Below are 19505 nucleotides of genomic sequence, written 5' to 3'. Positions count from 1 at the left end.
ATTGTAAAGCTTCTTCACATAGTCATATAGGGGAAGTGTTTTTCATCTTCCACCTTCTTAGTATCACAAATTTGACAAATTCTATCATCCCAGGGTGTCTTGGGAGTAGACCACCACCAGTCTCACTCTGAAACTCATGAGAGTTAGTTCTAATCCTAACGATGTTCATTTTCTTCTTAGTGCTAGTCAACATAAAGAGATAATTCTAGTTATTGAGGGTGGGGTTGATCACCTCCTTATAGTACCTTAGCTTCCTTTTACCCTCCAGCTCCTTAGCATCCCACATCTTCTCCTTAAAAATGGAGGTAATAGTATCTTTGATATTGTCATTGCTTCCCATAATGATCTCCTCCTCAATCCCCCAAAGGTTGAGCCAGGACTAAGCATCCTGATGCCACTCGCACTTGAGGCGCAGGTGGGGGTTTTGACTAAACTTAGAAGAAATTTTTCGGAGCCTCTTGGATTTCATACTGTAAAGCTTCTTCTTATACATTAGATATCTAAACATAGTCATACTTTCAATGGGGGACAGTCCAAATTCGATCAAGAGGATTGACAGGGAGTATTTCCCTTAATCTTGAGGTTATAGGTTATGAATTGTTTTTTGATCATCTCAATCTTTCTCCATGACTTGCTAGATATATTGCACCCCCAAACTTCACATCCATATAAGATAGCAGGGGTGACCAATGTTTCAAAGAGGAACCTTTTTTTACCCCAAATTTAAGTATCGGTTGACTTAGAATTGTTTTCAAGCTCATAATAAGCTTTCCAACTATCTCTATATATTCCCAATATGTAACTAAATTACATTTCTTAATTTGTCACAAGAAATTTTTGGGAGCCTCTTGAATTTCTTATTGTAAAGCTTCTTCTTATACATCATATATCTAAACATAGTCATACTTTCAATGGGGGATAGGTCAGATTCAACCAAGAGGATATGAGAGGGAGTATTTCCCTTGATCTTGAGGTTATAGGTTATGAATTGCTTTTGTATCAACTCAATATTTCTCCACAACTCGATAGATATACTACACCCCCAATCTTCACATCTGTATAAGATAACAGGGGTGGCTAGAGTTTCAATGAGGAGCATTTTTTTACTCCAAATGTAAAGATCGACTGCGTTACAATTGTTTTGAAGCTCATAATAAGATTTCCAACTATCTCTATATATTCCCAACATGTAACTAAATTACATTTCTTAATTTGTCACACAATAATATACTTACTCTATATTAACATGCTTTGTCTTCATTTCTTTGTATTTTTTTCTCTATATCCTCTAAAATTTATTATAAATATCATTGGTGATTTATTTTGACAAAACATAGGTTAATTGTTTTCAAGCTCATAATAAGCTTTCCAACTATCTCTATATATTCCCAATATGTAACTAAATTACATTTCTTAATTTGTCACAAGCAATTTTTGGGAGCCTCTTGGATTTCGTATTGTAAAGCTTCTTCTTATACATCATATATCTAAACATAGTCATACTTTCAATGGGGGACAGGTTAGATTCAATCAAGAGGATAGGATAGGGAGTATTTCCCTTGATCTTGAGGTTATAGGTTATGAATTGCTTTTGGATCAACTCAATATTTCTCCATGACTCGATAGATATACTGCACCCCCAAACTTCACATCTGTATAAGATAACAAATGTGACCAGAGTTTCAAAGAGGAACCTTTTTTACTCCAAATGTAAAGATCGATAGAGTTACAATTGTTTTCAAGCTCATAATAAGCTTTCCAACTATCTCTATATATTCCCAATATGTAACTAAATTACATTTCTTAATTTGTCACACAATAATATACTTACTCTATATTAACATGCTTTGTCTTCATTTCTTTGTATTTTTTCTCTTATTATAAATATCATTGGTGATTTATTTTGACAAAACATAGGTTATTCACAACTTTTATATTTACGTCGTAAGGCGTTACCCCGTGAGAAGAAGTCCCTTCCATGCCACTTGTACCATTGTGGGACGTTGATTGTGGTGTTAGATGATTAAAATAATGACTACCATTTGATTCAAGACCGGTATTGTCAGTTATAGTTTCATAGCGTTGTTGAGAGGATGATATGCCAGTCTCAATTGTTTTACTCCCGCCCTATTTCGTCTCCTTGTTTTGGCAGTCTGAAGGTTGAAGGTCCTGTGAGGCCGAATTCACTTAGGAATTCCAAAATGATGCCTTTTATCCGTCGCAGCTCCAGTATTCAAGGTTAGCTTATTCATTTTAACAGTCTTCAATTTCACATTTATTATGTTTTGCTTAAAATCAGATGGAAGGGCCATAATTTTCAGCCCTCTATGGAAATCCATTATAATTATTTTCTTCATGGTGCATCTTTTATTCTATTCTCATCGTTGCATTATTAAGGAGTCCAATTATAGCCAATGAATCTATTATTACTGTTATTATTAATTTATTTTAAAATCAATTTTCAATTTAATAATTTTGTAACTCTTAGCCATGCATTCATGGGTTTGGTTATGCATATCATCCTATGTTGTGTGGGAAGGAGGAGTTATGCCTCAACTCCAAGTCTTAAGTATAATTGGTTGCAAGTTGTTGAATAGATTTCCCATCGGAATACAGAGGATTTCAAATTTGAGAGATATAAAATTTGAGAAATATTGGAGGGAAAAAACAAATTGTGAGATGCATAATGTACAAAATTTGTTAAAAGAAAACTTAGTCATTTATTAAAGATAATTATAGTTAATGTATATTTGTTGTTAAAAGAAAAATTATTCTATTTATTAAAGATAATTATAGATAATGTATATTTGTTTACTACAAACACTAAGTGTATTTTATTTTTTTGAAATTACTCTACTACTCATTATCAATTTTTATTTGAGTATAGTAATATTATAATTATATTAGTAAAATTGAAAAGATAAACTTGTTACAAATGTATATCTATGATATTGTTTGTTATTTGATAATTTGAATGGTAATTTCATAATTGATCTCATCCATGTCTTTTGGGTTGTCTAGGTTAGCAGACAGACATAGGACAATGGAAGAATGTTGAGTAATGTGTTAGAATTTATAGCATATATGTATTCAGACTGGGGAACTATTACATTGGTCCATTTCATAAATATAAGCCTTATGAGGCACCCTTTCATGAAGAGCTTCCTAGGCCACCTATGTCAAATTTTTACTACACTCAAGGTGATTGTATTTGAGGTTACATTGGTCCATTTCATAAATATAAGCCCTATGAGGCACCCTTTCATGAAGAGCTTCCTAGGCCACCTATGCCAAATTTTTACTACACTCAGGGATATTGTGTTTGAGGTTGCAAATAGGAAAGAAGGATTAACTTTCTCCGTTCACTTTCGACACACATATTTGGCTTCTCTACTTGGATATTGGTGAATGTTTTAGGCACACTGTGTATAAATGGAGACATCTAGATATTACTCACAAGGAAATTTGATTTGGAACCATTACCATATGAGTGTGAAGGTTTCAATTTGGCTAAAGCGATGAAAGACAAAGATACCATATGAGGGTGAAGGGTTTAGACTGACTGAGACTATGAAAGACAAAGGAGGCCTGGTCTAGGATGCAATTATCAATAAAAATAAACTCTTAGAATTGTCAATGAAAATAAAATCTTAGATTGAGCACAAGGAAAAAACAAATTGTGAGATGTATAATGTACAAAATTTGTTAAGAGAAGTCATTTATTAAAGATAATTATAGATAATGCATATTTTTTGTTAAAAGAAAAATTAGTCTATTTATTAAAGATAATTATAGGGAATGTATATTTGTTTACAACAAGCACTAAGTGTATTTTTATTTTATTGAAATTACTCTACTACTCATTATCAATTGTTATTTGAGTATAGTAATGTCATAATTATTTTAGGTAAAATTTAAAAGATAAACGTATTACATGTATATATATGATATCATTTGTTATTTGATAATTTGAATGGTAATTTCATAATTGATGTCACCCATATCTTTTGGGTTTTTTAGGTTAGTAGAGAGACATAGGAGCAAAACTATGTAAACAATGGAAGAATGTTGAGTAATGTGTTAGATGCCCTCCTCCCTAATGTAAATAATTTATAGCATATATGTCTTCAGAATGGGGGAATATTACATTGGTCCATTTCATAAATATCAGCCCCATGAGGCACCCTTTCATGAAGAGCTTCCTAGGCTACCTGTGCCCAATTTTTACTACACTCTCAAGGATATTGTATTTGAGGTTGCAAAGAAGAAATAAGGATTAACTTGCTCCATTCACTTTTGACACACATATTTGGCTTCTCTGCTTGGATATTGGTGAATATTTTAGGCACACTGTGTATAAATGGAGACGTGTATAAATGGAAACGCCTCTAGAGATTACTCACAAAGAAATTTGATTTGGAACCATTACCATATAGGGTGAAGGGTTCAGTTTGGTTGAGGCGATGAAAGACAAAGGTACCATATGAGGGTGAAGGGTTCAGTCTGGTTGAGACTATGAAAGACAAAGGAGGTCTAGTCTGGGATGCAATTATCAATAAAAATAAACTCTTAGAATTGTCAATGAAAATAAACTCTTAGATTGAGAAATTGGGAAGGAAGTTGCACATGCCTCTTTTTTGAGTAGATTGTTTGATTGTATTACAGTTAACATTAACATTTATTTTTCACTCAAATTGGGCTATAGTTAGATCATGTAACATATCACATCTTTTTTCATTTATGCTCTTCTTCCATATGTGCTACCGATTTACAGCATTTCTTTTGCAACATCTGAAACAAATGCTAGTAATATCTTGCTTTTATTTTAATCAAATTAATATTGAAAGCACAAAATTCTGCCCCTTTATTATTTTCGAATTTCCAGTGAGATGATGTCGATTAAATGACATTAATACTAACTACTAATCGGAAAAAAAATAAAATATATTGAAACTTTTCGAATATACGTTCATGGTCATGGTCTCAAAAAACGGAATAGCATTGAAGTGTGAGGTTTTAGAATGTTTCGGTTTTTTTTAATGGGTTTAAAATATAGTATAGATTTATTAAAGTCATAAGTTTCACACGCTTAACAACTCTAAAATAACCCATTTAAAAACTAACTCAAAAAACATATTCTAATCACTTTTGAAATTTCCAGTTCTTTTTCATTCTAACTTTATTATTTTTCTCTATTTAGAGAATGATATTGATATTTAAACATTAAATTTATAATTAATTATTTAAATATTGATATTTAAACATTAAATTTATAATTAATTATTTTTATTACTGTAATTTTTGACATTTCTATTTTTTTATTAACCATCCAATACATTTAGAAAAAGAAGAACCAGAGTTGATGTGGAATTTCCGACAGAGTCATCATTATTTCTGTGACTTACGTCACTGGTGTGTACGTTTCGAATATGTTGGGTGTCGCGGCATGTTCCAAACTTGACTCATTGGGACGGTGCTCATAATTGTTATTTCTCAAAATGGTTATTATAATCGACCTGTGTTTTTGACGATGATTAAAAAAATTATTATAATTGACGTGCCTTTCACAGTGTTGTTATAGTGTTGTTATAAACGGAGGTTTTTTTTCATGATTTTTTGAAGTTTTTTTAGTGAATTTCTGGTATATTTTTCTAGTTTAATTTTTCTGATGGGTAAATTTTGCACAATAAAAATACTGTAAAAATTTTTAATGTTGCTGAATCTATATGTACAGTCAAAAAATTATTTTAAATAATACAAATCAAAATTTCACCTCAAATTTTTCCACTAAATTTCAACATCCTAAACTCCAAAAAAATCTCATGACTCCCTTATAAACATGAGAAATATTTATGGTAATTGCAAGTACTGTTACCCTCTGTTTTTTTTCATAAAGGTTTCATTAACATTAAATATTAATTATTATAACAGTTTCCCAGAAAGAGATATATGGAGATTATTATTATAATTATAACCGTCAGTCTTTCCGAGTTGATGTTCCGTTCTATATTTGGATGTCCGGATAATTCGTGAGTAGATCGTGCCACGCAATACCAGGTCTGGTTACTAAACTAGTCGGGACCTTACAGGGCTTGATGTTACCGAGGAAACCTATATGATTGCTAAATACGTATGTGGAATTTGTCGATAGAACTTGTTGTATGTATGATTTTGAATTTGATTCATATAAAAAAGATTTGACATTGTAAACGAATTGATGAAACATTTAAAAATATATGTCTTCTCTATAGTTGGAATAAAAGTTTAAATTTTTTATTTTTTTGGGTTGAATTTGAGATTTTAGTTAGTATTAATTTGACAAATTGTTTTTTTTTTTTTTAATTAATTTTTGTATTGTTGAAAATATTATCAAATCAAAATGTATCAGCTAGTTTAAGTTATGTTTATTATGGTTGGATTATGGTTGGTGTCTATGCACACAACATGGTTCCTATAGGGTGTGGTTTCACCAATGTCCACTAGGTTTTGGACCTGCTAGCATGTCAACATAGTCATGTTCTCCCACTTCCTCTCGACCTCAAAAACATAGTGTATATGGACTAGAAAGAAACCTAGGATAGGTTCATAAAGAAAAAGTACAACTGTTGTGTGCCCACCCTCCTGTAGTTTCAAGGTGACTCATGGCCCAATTCTTGATACCTAAATTCTCATTTTTTACATAAAAACTAGCGTAGGGATTGGTTAAACTAAGTATAACCATAAATTTGGAAATTAACTGACTGAATATGAAAACATAATTGCGCATTAACCATGCACATAATAATGATTAACATATTCTAGGCACAACTTAAAATTCATGTGCATACATGATACCGTTCTAATCATGAAGATACAGTGAGTGTCAAAACTCAGAAATTCTTTTACATTTACAAACACACAAGGTCTTGCATCATTTACACTGTAACACGATTCATCACACTCCATAAGGAAATACACATAAGAAATTTACACTTATATTCGTGTTTAATGATGATTGAAAGATGAAGGAAGGACTTCAACTCTCCACCCAATTGTAAGCCAACCACATTGCAATCTTTCTCGCAACTGATTACCCTGAGCTAGATCCAAAGTCTGAGGGGATGCATATTAAGGGAAATTCAAATTCGAGGCTTAATCACATAGCTAGGAGAAGTAGTCCATTATTTAGTTAGTTTATCAACTGCTTTGCAATAGTAAACACCAAAGTGACTCACCAGCCGAATGCAACAACATATAAGTTTTCTCTAATTGTATTAGTAGAGATCAAAGGGACAAAAGTGGAATTAATGTCCACGAAATTATGCTAGGAAAATTTGTCGCATTCTTTAAAGACGGCTAGCCCAACAAAACTAAGAGCTCAATAAATCTTTGTCTTTATATAAGATAATGTGAATGGTAAGTAAAATAATAGCCTCGATATAGGCACGAGACACTAGTAGCTTGCAAGATGCTGGACTTACGATGCACTGTCAGAGTCAATTTTGTAGTTGTTAGATAATATTGTATTAAATTCATATGTTTTTGTCTTAATTTTTAATTGCTTTAAATGGGTTTCATCTTAAGTGTCCATTGTCTTAAATATAAAGTTTTATCTTAAAATTTTTTTGTCTCAAATTATTTTTTTTCTTAAACATAAAGTTTTGTCTTAAAATAATTTTGTCTTGAACTGTTTTTGTGTTAAATATAAAGTTTTGTCTTAAAATATTTTTGTCTCAAATTTTATATATAAGACAATTCAATTGATATTAAATTTTAATGTAAAATAACTAAAATAAAAATTGACTTTTTAAGACAAAAGGTTTCTTTTGTCTTAAAAAAATGTCTTAAAAGTATCCTTGGTGTAGTAGTGAGGCTTGAGAGTAAAGATGATGGTCATGCAGACTATAAAAGTGAAACGCCTCATGCAGACATGCATATGGATGAAGAAGACATAGGAAAAAATGCAAAGTGAGAAGGTGAAGCCTATACGTGTGAAGTAGAGCAAGATAATATAGATGCTAGTGAAACCCACTGTAACATGGATGGTGAGGATGATGGTGAATCCCACCATGATGAGGCACATGCATATGGTGGCTGCAAAGTGAGTTTTGAATTGGTGAATCCAACAATAGACCTTGTTGATGATGGGGAAGCTTCCAATAAAGAAGTGATTAACATGTGTGATCTAGTTGGTATGATTGTAGTTGATGATGAACTATTTGCCTCAGAGTTTGAGGCATTTATGTTTGAGAATAACAAAGGTAGTTTTTCATATGAAATAATGGTTTGTAGAGATGAAAGTGCATCTCTCATGAATCCAGCAACAAATAATGAATTTAGTGAAGTTGGAATTATTAATGAGCACATGTATTCTCAAATATCTAACCAGAGAGTGGATGAAAATTATGTTGATGAAATTTGTGGTCTCTTTTTTGAAACAAGGATTGATTGTGGAAATATGGAAAGTGTCATGGTTGATGAAGAATTGAAGGTTGAAGCTACCACTATAGAAGTAAGTTATGAAGAAATAGTTAGAATTGCTCATCAAGCAATGTGTGATCTAACAATAATTGATGATTAAGAAGAGGATAAAGTGATTCATGAGTTTTTGATGAGAATATCCATTAACAACATAACAGTGAAAGATAACTTAAATGCAGTTGAAGAGGCAGAGAAGAAAGAATAAGCATAGAAATCTCTCATTGTAAGGCATAGTGAAGATGTTTTTAACATTGATTTTGAGTGTGCAAGTAGACAGGACAACAAACCAGTTACAATTATAGATGAAAGAGAAGATGAAGAAAAAGACGTAGGAAAGGGCATGGAAGTTTCTAAAGATGAAGAAGAAGGCATTGAAACAACCTTTCAAGAATGGAGGCAAAAAGAGGTCAAATTCTACAATTAAGAAATATGGTAGAAATAAGATCAAGAATATGAAGTAGAAGAAGCATGGAAAAGTTCATAGTTCAAAGATGAAGATTTGTGGTAGTAGTCCATGAGTGAATGAATCTTTGAAGAGGAAGCTATAGAAGATTGGCTCTAAAATCCTATATTGTTTTTTAGAACAAATATAAAATAATTCAAAGAAAAATTACAGTTGCAAATAAAACGGTTTCAAGGGTATATAATATGGAAGAAATTAAAAAGAAAAAAATGCATTGTAAAAAGTTTTTTGAGTCATTTTTTTATTGCAAGCATAGCATGCATAGTTGAGTCACGATTAAGTTAAGGTTGATTCATATGGTTGTAATTAAGGGGGAGTTTTAGAAATAGTAATTACTCCCATATGCATGCAATGCATGAAGAGTAGAGTTAAGTTAAGGAAAGCAATTCAAGTCTAATATTAGAAGTCAAGTGAGCCATAGTTAGAAGGTTAATTCTTTGTCTAGAAAAGTTGAGTCAAGAAAAAGAAAAATGTTGAGTTAAGTTAAAGGAAAGTTAGAAAATTTTAGTTAAAGCATGAAGTCTTAGTTTGCATGAGGAAAGGAAAGTTAGAGTTTGCATGATTCCATATTTAAAAAGTTTGGTGTTTATATACCTGTGGTTGGGCCATTGTAATGTGAAGCAAGAAGAGAGAATAGTCATAGCTCAATGGATGTATATGAGAGAATAATTAATGAATATAAATTATTTATTCAAGCATAAGCTTGTGTATTTATTTGTCTTGTGTTTGAATGCTTATCTTTGCCTATGACTAACAAGAAATTATCTCTCTACACTTTTTCATAAAAGAAAATTGTGCCATGACTTGTGCAATGAACCACCCAATCATGCTAGACATTAGGTGATTTCACACTATCCAAATATATATAAACTTATGCATTTCCCCTCAAATCCTTCACCAACTCTTCATCTCATGTTATCACTCATTATCCAAATGGTATTTGGTCAAATGTTTTTTGCCTTAGCCAACTCTCTTGTCACATTTACCAACAATCGTTCCAAATTTAAGGAGTTTGTGTCCTTCCATTTTGAATGGGTCGATTTTCTGTATTACATAATTTTCCCAAATGATATTTTGGCCCAACCCATATCAATTGTCATATGTGCTCCTTTGTGCTCACTTGACTCATGCGTTATCTCACCATGTCCACTCTAGTTGATTCAGCTCATTCTAATGGGTGTTTCCCTGCATGCTTGCATTCTACCCTCATTCAGTCATCCCATGTGCTACACATTACCCTTGTTTGAAAAATAGACTTGTTCAATTATCTTGTGTGATCCCCTTTATGCTTCACATGCCATAGAAAGGCAAACACATGTCTAAGGATTGTGCTTGTTATCATTCTATCATATTGTTACTGCTCTCATTTACCTAATATGATTATTCTAAGTGTATTTCATACTAGGCCAGGTTTTTAAATCTGAATAAAATTGTGTTTTGCATTAAGAGAGAATATGAATATATACAAGGAGAGGGATACCATTATGTTTCATCTCCTAATGTCTCTCTGTCTTCTAACTTCCTTTATTTTTTGCTATATGTACAATATTCACATATGTTTTCCCAATCCGAAAGATTAGGTGTCAATATCCACCCCTAATATGAAGGGATGTTATTGAGTCCTAGCAGCATTCTAAATATTTCAAACTTTTCACTTCCAATCACTTTGTTGAATATGTCGGCAATCTATTCATTTGTGGAACAATGTCATAGGTGGATTGTTTTGGCGTCAACATGATGCTAAATCATATGGTATATTGTATTGATGTGCTTCATTCAATCATAAAACTTTGTTTTCTTCTCCAACATTATTGTAGATGTGTTGTCAATCAAAAGAGGAGTTGAATGTACTTGTTTCTCATGCAAAATTTCCAAAATTTTGTTAAGGAACATGGTTTTCTTTGTTGCTTCAGCTATTGCCACATATTCTGCCTCAGTTGTGGAATATGATGGAACTGTCTTTTTGCGTGACGTCCAAGAGACAAATCTTGAAACAAGATTCATAACAGAACCTGAAGTAGATACTTTGGTTTTTTTATCTACATCAAAATATGAATCAAGGTAGCCAATCAAGCTAAAGTCACCCGGTTGTGTATACTTGAGTCCAAAGTCTTCAGTTCCTTTCAAGTACTTTAGAACTCTTTTTGCAGTAGACCAATGACCCTCACAAGGATTTTGCATAAATCTAGAAAGGTTTCCAACAACAAATGAAATGTCTGGTCTGGTAGTAGTTAGTTAGTTGAGACTTCCTACGAGCTTTCTATACTTTCCTGTATCCTCAAATTATTTTCCTTCGATCAATGTGAGATTTAAATTCTATTCCATTTGAGTAGTTAAAGGATTGCACTCAACCATGCCAAACATGTTCAAAAGATATCTAATGTACTTCTTCTGAGAGAGGAATATAAACTTTGGATGTTGGGTTACTTCAATACCAATATAGTAGTGAACATAGCCCAAATCTATCTTTTCAAAACCTTTCCTCATTTCTTTCTTTATGGATACAATGTAGTTCTCATTGTTCCTTGTCATCAAAAGATCGTCTACATACACCACAAGATACAAAACTATTTTTTCAACTTTCTTGACAAACAAAGTTGCATCATCAAGATCATAATGTTTGAAATTTAGTTTCAGGAGATGCTTAGTTAAATTATCGTACTAGGTTCACGGTGCTTTCTTGAGGCCATACATAGATTTTACAATCTTGCATACTTTGTGTTCTCGGCCCTTCACAACAAATCTTTCTGGTTGGGACATAAAAACATTCTCTTTCGAATCTCCATTCAAGAAAGTATTGGTTACATCCATTTGATGGACTTCCAACCATTTTGAGCTGCCAAGGAAAAGAGTGTCTAGATGGTAACCCATTTTCTATGGTGGTAAAAGTCTCCTCATAATTGACCTCATCTTTTTGTGAAAAGCCTTTTGCCATGAGCTTGACTTTATGATTTTCAAGTGAGCCATCGGCTTTATAGTTGCTATTGAAGACCCACTTGAAGCCAATTATTTTGGTTCCCAATGAAGGATCAAGAAACTTCTAGGTGTCATTCGCTATCAAAGCATCATATTCTTTCAGCATCGCTTCCTTCCATTCATCATGAGAAGCGAATTATTTGAAGGAAGATGGTTCAAAATATGTAGACAAATTTTGTTCACGATCATAAGAAACATCGATATCAATAGGTGAATTAGGATCATCTACATCACCTCCATTATGTCTGGTTGAGATTCTTGTTGTTTTCTTTTTAGTAGATTAGCTTGATTTTGTGTATATTTTTCTTCCACACTACAGTGTTTGTCTTTACTGGACATATTAATTATATGCAAGATGGATCTTTTATTTCTCTATGGTGTCTTGGTTTCTCTTGGATGTACTTTCAATGAAATTTCTGGTGCCATTGAAAACAAGTTTGGTCCTTGGTGCTCCTCTAATTGACCAATGTAATTCACTAGTTCCTTCTTTCAAACTTCAACCAAATGACCCAATTACCAAGTTCTAGTTCACTTCAGCCAAAAGACCAAATTACCATGTTTTGGAATGACGTTGACATTAGTACTATATTTTTCTCTAAAATAACTTTTTTGTACCATATTGTTACAATTTTTTTATTCTTGGCTAATCCAATTTCTTTATTTCTCCTTGACCCAAGTTAGATACATATGTGTCAAGTTTAATTGCGAGATTTAAACTATGAGATGAAGTAATAAGCATGAATATTTATGAAAGTTGGGCAATTTATTAAATTTTAAAACTTTTTGGGTTACAATTGTGATCGAGGAATGTTGTGACCCAAATTTATATAATTTTCCCAATATATCATATGCACTATTTCAAACTAAAAATGTATAGAGAAACTAACTATGTTATTCTAAAAAGAAATATATTCGTATCCGATACACACCCAAAATTATCCGTGGATTTTGTCTCATTCTTTAAATTTTGGATGTGGAATGACTTAGAAATGTAGTGAGGGATTTGTCCTCATTACGCTATTGTGTTTTGGTTAAAAAAATATTATAACCAAATTTTTCTTGGGATATTGTTTATGCAATGGTCCTTGAGGAATTTCATGAAACACAATGGTTGATTCAAAAATGTTTTCATAATTCTAAAGTATTATTCCATGTCGAGAAAGCAATTTTAACCATGGTATTGGATGTTCCATTTGTTTTGATTATAATGCATCTAATATTCATTAAATATTCAACATGATTATGTCAATTGCTACATCCATGGGCTCATGTGCAGCTGGTATGGCATTCTCTCTCCAAATTGTAGCTTGGTGGAGTCTTCATTTGAATGTATATTTATACTTTCTTCTCTACATGAAGAAATAGGTATAAGGAAAATGACACTACAATTTCCTTTTCCTTTTTCAGATTATCTAAAGGTATCTTAGCAATGCCCCATTCCATCAAAGCTAACCAACAAAAAACAATGAAAATTCTCTTGAAATGTACCAAGCCACCTTGCATCCATTTACTTCACTGTCCTATTTCTTGTAACTAGACAATACATTAGTTAATTAAGAAGAATGAAGATAATATTTAACCATCATTGTACTCTTTCTTGCAACTAGAAAAGAAATCAATTAATTAAGAAGAATGAATATTAAATTTAACCACTAAACTATGGGCAAGAGTCATTTATCCTCGAATATAATATTTAAAGCCACTTCTAATTTTCCATTTGGACTATCATTATTATATCCAACTATGACCAGTATCTTGCACTCTTCAATTTGAGGTTTTGGGATATTCTTATTATACAATTTCATAATTTCAATGGACCGAAGACAATGGTGAAGGCCATTAAATTAAATCTATAATAACTCTACCATTGTGAAGCATCTCAAAGATGAGAAGGTCAGAGATCCACGTTTTTTATCTTGTTGATTAGAATGTTATCGTAATTGACCAAAATTAACAATCCCATAAACTTTTTCCATTCTATTACAAAACTAAAATAAGTAAGGAAATAGATGTGAATTATAGCAATACCTGGATGCAAATCTTGATACAATATGAGTCCACATAAATGGTGCTACAAATCTTCTAAATTTTAAGTGAGAATTCAAAACATTGTTTATGTGTCAAATTTCAAGCCAATTGTCATCCATGCTGGATCTAATTATTTCTCAATGACTAGACTGAGGTCACATTTTTCATGCATACACAATATATCCTTGGTCATATTACAAATTCTAAAAAATTTGATGTGATTTTCCTTGTTAACCCCAATCGACTTCATAAGCTTTGGAAATGGGGCACATGTAAAATATGGAATTGCATGTGTTGCATTGTTCATTAGTCGACATGCAAGTTAGATGATTAAGTAATTTGATCATGAGGATGATTAAGTAAAAAATATGTAAGTTACATTTCATAAAGATTGATAATGTATGGTGGAAGTAATGAAGGTTTCAACAAGCTAGGAAGCAACACAAGTTTCAAAAAGCTAGAAATTCCCTTAAGAAGAATGACACCTAGATGAGAAGTAGTTCTAAGGTAGAGTGGTCAATGATTCTTCTCAAATGCGACAACTGCATTTCATTTTTTTTATGGATCAAGTGTATCCAATTCCCTTAACTAGAATGAATTTTAGAGTGGTCAAGGTTTCTTCTCAAATGGGACAATTACATTTCAATTTTTTTTTGTTTTTTGTTTTTTGTTTTTTTTTTCTTTATATGGATTAAGTACATACAATTCCCTTAACCGGAATGAACCTTTTCCATTTGTTGCGTTTTCATATGGACCCATGTGAAGCAATATGGAATTAAATTTCATTGAAAAACTAATGTTATGAACATAATTGGGTGTTTTAAACATGAAGAAATCCTTGTCTTGTCCTTGTCATTCTTATATAGACACCTCTCTTGGAATCTAGTGATGTTTGCATGAAAACAGATGAAAAAGAGTGATGTCAAATTTCACTTTCAATAATGGTGAGGTTGATAAATGAGTACATTTCTATAATACTAGGTTAAGAGGTCCAGGGATCAATAAGTGATAATCCTAGCATCGATAATTTTTAGAGAATACTAGTTAAATATGGTGTCAGTAAAGGACTAAAGTTTGGAACTTCTACAATGCTAATGAGTCCAATTGGTTTGGGAAAAAGGACTTCTACAAAGTAGAAGTACAAAGTAGAACATTGTTCCATTTCCATGGCCACATTCTAATGAAAATCTCTGTACTTATAAGGATGTAACACATACTAATATTCCTAACAAAATGATAAGAAATATACATTTTATGGGTGTCAAAACAACATGTTGAAACATTTAATAGGATGTTGCATGCAAATCTATAACATGAAAGACACTCATAACTTTCTTCTCTCTCCTAATGTGAGATAGACAAGTGCCCAACAAGTACGAAGTGAACCTTCAAAATGTTTTCCACAAATTTTTATTCAATTGTCCATAATGAACTCGATCAAAGTCCCAACTTAGATTTGTATTAGGGCCAAATTTAGGCCTTCTTTAGTGTCCCTAAAATCTCTCCCTTCACCACATAATAGACTCTTATTTAAACTCTAAATGGGATCATATATTATCAAAAGCAAGGCTTGAACTTCACCCTCAGTATGGGCATGGACTTCATCATAGAACATGCTTGGAATTTATCTTAGATTAGCTCAGACTTTACAAATTCCATAGAGATGATGTTCCAATGGAGGCTTCTTCAAGTATTGACCGATTCACCATAGGGTTTCAAGGCAAGCTATAAAATGAGAAGAGCTATATTTTTCTATGGTTGGAGAGAGCCAATAGAGTCCCTCCAATTCACGCAAAATCCCTTCTTCTTGGTCAAACAACTCAAGCTCTACGATGACACCATCTATAGGGATACCCATGATCTAGTCTACATCCTCTAGTGTAGGTGTCATATTTCTCCACGAGAACACAAATGGCATTACTACACAAAGAGAGTATTTAAGACATTTATTTAAGATGAAATAATCATTTTGTCTTAAAATTATCATTTCATCTTAACTATTTATTCCTATTCAATTATATTATTTTGATAGTTTTAATTATTTTAAGGTAAAATGGTCTTGCGCGTGTAGCTAAACCTATATGCACTATTTGGCTTAGCGTTTTTTGTGACTTTTGCATCTGGAGGAGGAGATATGTGGAAATTGAGCCCTAAATATCCTCTTTGTGTATCTAGGCTAAGTAGTGGGATGAAAATATTAGGGATCCACCCTTGATGTATCTAGGTTGAGAAGCATGATCGAGAGATTTGGGATTCGATCTCCATATTTGAACATTGCTTCTCTCATAGATGATATCCATGATAAAGTCATTGAAAATGAGTGCAAGTTGTCAAATATCTCCAAGGAGACCACAAATCCTAAACAAAAGACCGTTTCCATGATTTTAAGTGGCAAAGGGGATGAATTGAAGCTCAATTCCTGCAACATGGTTGAGTTTTGGGGACATCTCATCTATGTTGCCACTATGGAGAAGACATAGTTTGGCTATCGTGTATGGTAATGGCACAACCATATGAATCTTTATGAAATGGAAAAGTGTTTTCAACATGAGTACATCTATGACAATGGTTTTGAGTGCCTTTGGGTAGATGAAAATGTGAGGCTAAGAAGGATGCCTAGAATTTATTTTTGCGAGTGTAGATGGAGAAAGTCGATGAGGTCAATGCTGGGATTTTTTATGGAAAAATTCATTTGGACAACAAGCATTGAATTGAAATGTTTATTCTGGCCATGGATGTTTAGTAAGGGTTTATATATATCATGGGTGTGTCTACTGGGGTTTATTTAAAGTCTATCTTATAGGGTTTTCAATTGGAAGATGCTTTAGATGGAAATGCTCCATTAAATTTTTTAAATAAAAGAATCCTTACTACATAAATCCCTATGATTCAAGTATTTTCCTATCCTTGCAAGCTTCATTATCTTCGTTGATCCTATGGAGGATGATGTGGAGAGCTAGAGTGTATTAAAGGTGATACACGAAGATGTTGTATTGGCCTAGATAAGCTTTCCTCATATGCAAATATGATTGAAGCCAAGGCTGGGGACGAGGTGGATGATTTGAAGGATATACCAATAAATAACCAATGCACTACTTTTGGAGTAGAAACCCCCCAATTTCAATCTCACGATGCCACATCTTCTCCAAATGCAGGTATGTATGATTGTATATCAATGTTTGGATTGTTGGGTTTTAAAATTAATGACATGTCTAATAATTTTGTTCGATGGCTACTTCGGTTCAAGCAGACTGTTGTTTAGGAAAACTTTGTAGTGGAGCAAATTATCAGGTTAGAATAATTGACATTCACAACTTCTAATCCAGTTTGAAAAAAATGTCTTACCCTCTCTATAGCCCCAGGAAATCAGTTTGCACATTTTATCCATAAATGCCTAGTTTTAATGGCCCACCCTAGTTGGAATGTTTGTGTTTTCCAGACCCGGTGAGACTCAGGATTGGTTAATTCTAATTTGAAGTAGCATGCGTTATTCTATCCTAAAAATAACCTATTTTTAAATCAAAATTTGAGCAGTGCCACACTATTTAGGCTTGTTCCCTTGCTTGCACTTTCTCCTACACTAGCATTCAATTTCTCTCCTGTAACATTCCACTACTAACAACTTGAGCCATTTGACCCTATCTCTCTATTCAACCTTAAGTTAGTGAAAACGGAGAAATGGATTCAGTTTTGGAAACAACGATTTTAACAAAAAATTCCTTTAATTATTGGAGAAGCATGTGCACATAAATACATGTGGGATTTGTTGAAAATAAATCATTCTTCTCCCATGTATGACATTGTTGATGTCGCCTTTGGGCAAAGCATTGTAATTTTACTGACATTGTTGATTTTTCCTTTGGGAAAACCATTGTAATGTTACCGACATAGGAGAAGCAACCTTGTTCTTTGATTTGATTACTAAAGTCTAAGGAGGTGTACATGTTCTATCCATCATTTCTTTTTGTGGTTGATACATTGCAGGAAAAATTCACAGGGGCGTTACTTTGTGTCATTTCTTGTATTAATCCTTAGTTATATATCAAATAATTATATATTTTTACATATAGTAGATAAATTTTTGAAGAGGAGATTGATATTGAACATAATTTTTTTTATGGTTGGGAGTCACTAGATATAAGATATTAACTTCAGTAGTTTACGATTATGATCATTTTCCCATATAAAGGCACCGTATATTTAATGTAAAGCCATAATTGGAGACTCTTACAAAATCCTTCACATGCTGTGATATAACCCTGCCTTCCTTGTGCAATTAGAAGATTATGTCTTCTCATCTTTGTCTACTACCTAGATCATCTTGATATATGATCTCATGTAATAGTCTTCAGGTTTTGTTCATTATTATAATTCTCTATTTTCTAAACAAGTCCCCTTCTCTTGCAACTACATGTATTCTAGCTTATCATCTTGCTTCATCTTTACTCATCTCATTTTAATTGTGATTGTAATGCAACTATAATATCTTCATACCTATAGCTAGATTTTTTATTCGTTTATGCAATCACAATCATGTTGTTCCTTATGGAAATTCTCAACGCTTTTCTCCATGCATTGCATCTTGACTAGGTTGAGTTTCAAAATAAGTTTTATGAAGGGGATGGTTACAAATTCCATCCATTCTCCCATTTTATATATGAATCTTATTCTGTTAGCTTCACATAGATAATTCTTTGGCACAATATTACAACCTTTATGTAGCAGCATAAACCTTTTGCTCCCCAAGCTTGAGTATTTCCCAGCCAACGTATAATCGACCTCCAACAACCCATAATGTTATGGTTCAAGAACAATATACCTTTGTTTAGCTTATAAATACAAACAACAGGAGTCTAGCCTCACACAAATGAGGCTTTGGCGTAGGATTATAGCCTCTTTGTAGTAGCATAATTATTTTACACCCTAAGCTAGCACATTTCCGAAGCATGGTATAATGGGAAACATTGGAGTATGGAAAAATATCCCAAAAACCAACGATAGAACCATATTAAGAATAAACCACTAAAATCATTGAGAACTACAAAAAAACCATGTGATTAGCATCCCTTTTTCTTCTATTTTGTGTATAGTGCCCATTTTTGGTGCTATTTTCATCCATTTATCAAATATGGTGCAAAACTTGATACAAAATTTTCATTGAGTTTTGCACTAAACCTCATGCCATGTTTAGCACCAGGTATTGTCATAGGTTTACACCAGGGTTTGCACCTAGTTTTATGCCAAGTTTTCTGTCAACCTTCGAACCAAGTTTTGTTATAGGTTTTGCATTGATTTTGGCACCTAATTTTATTTCACCTACTTTTGCATCCTTTATTACATCCAATTTTTCTGTCTACACTTGCATCAACTTTTGCATCATCCTTTGCATGCTCTTTTGAATCCTTTTTTAAATCATTTTTTGCATCCATTTTCACATCTTTTTTTGCATCCCATTTGCACCAGGTTTTTCATCAACGATTGTGTGTAGTATTGCATCTAATTTTAATGCATCCTCTTTTGCATCTTATTTTGCATCCATATTTACATCCTCTTTGCATCTATTATTTTTTCCACTATT

The sequence above is a fragment of the Pinus tabuliformis genome, chromosome 1_1, assembly GCF_031772625.1.
Source record: "Pinus tabuliformis cultivar Carrire ecotype Pingquan chromosome 1_1, CPIR1, whole genome shotgun sequence".
NCBI lineage: Eukaryota > Viridiplantae > Streptophyta > Pinopsida > Pinales > Pinaceae > Pinus > Pinus tabuliformis.
This window is presented reverse-complemented; position numbering follows the sequence as displayed.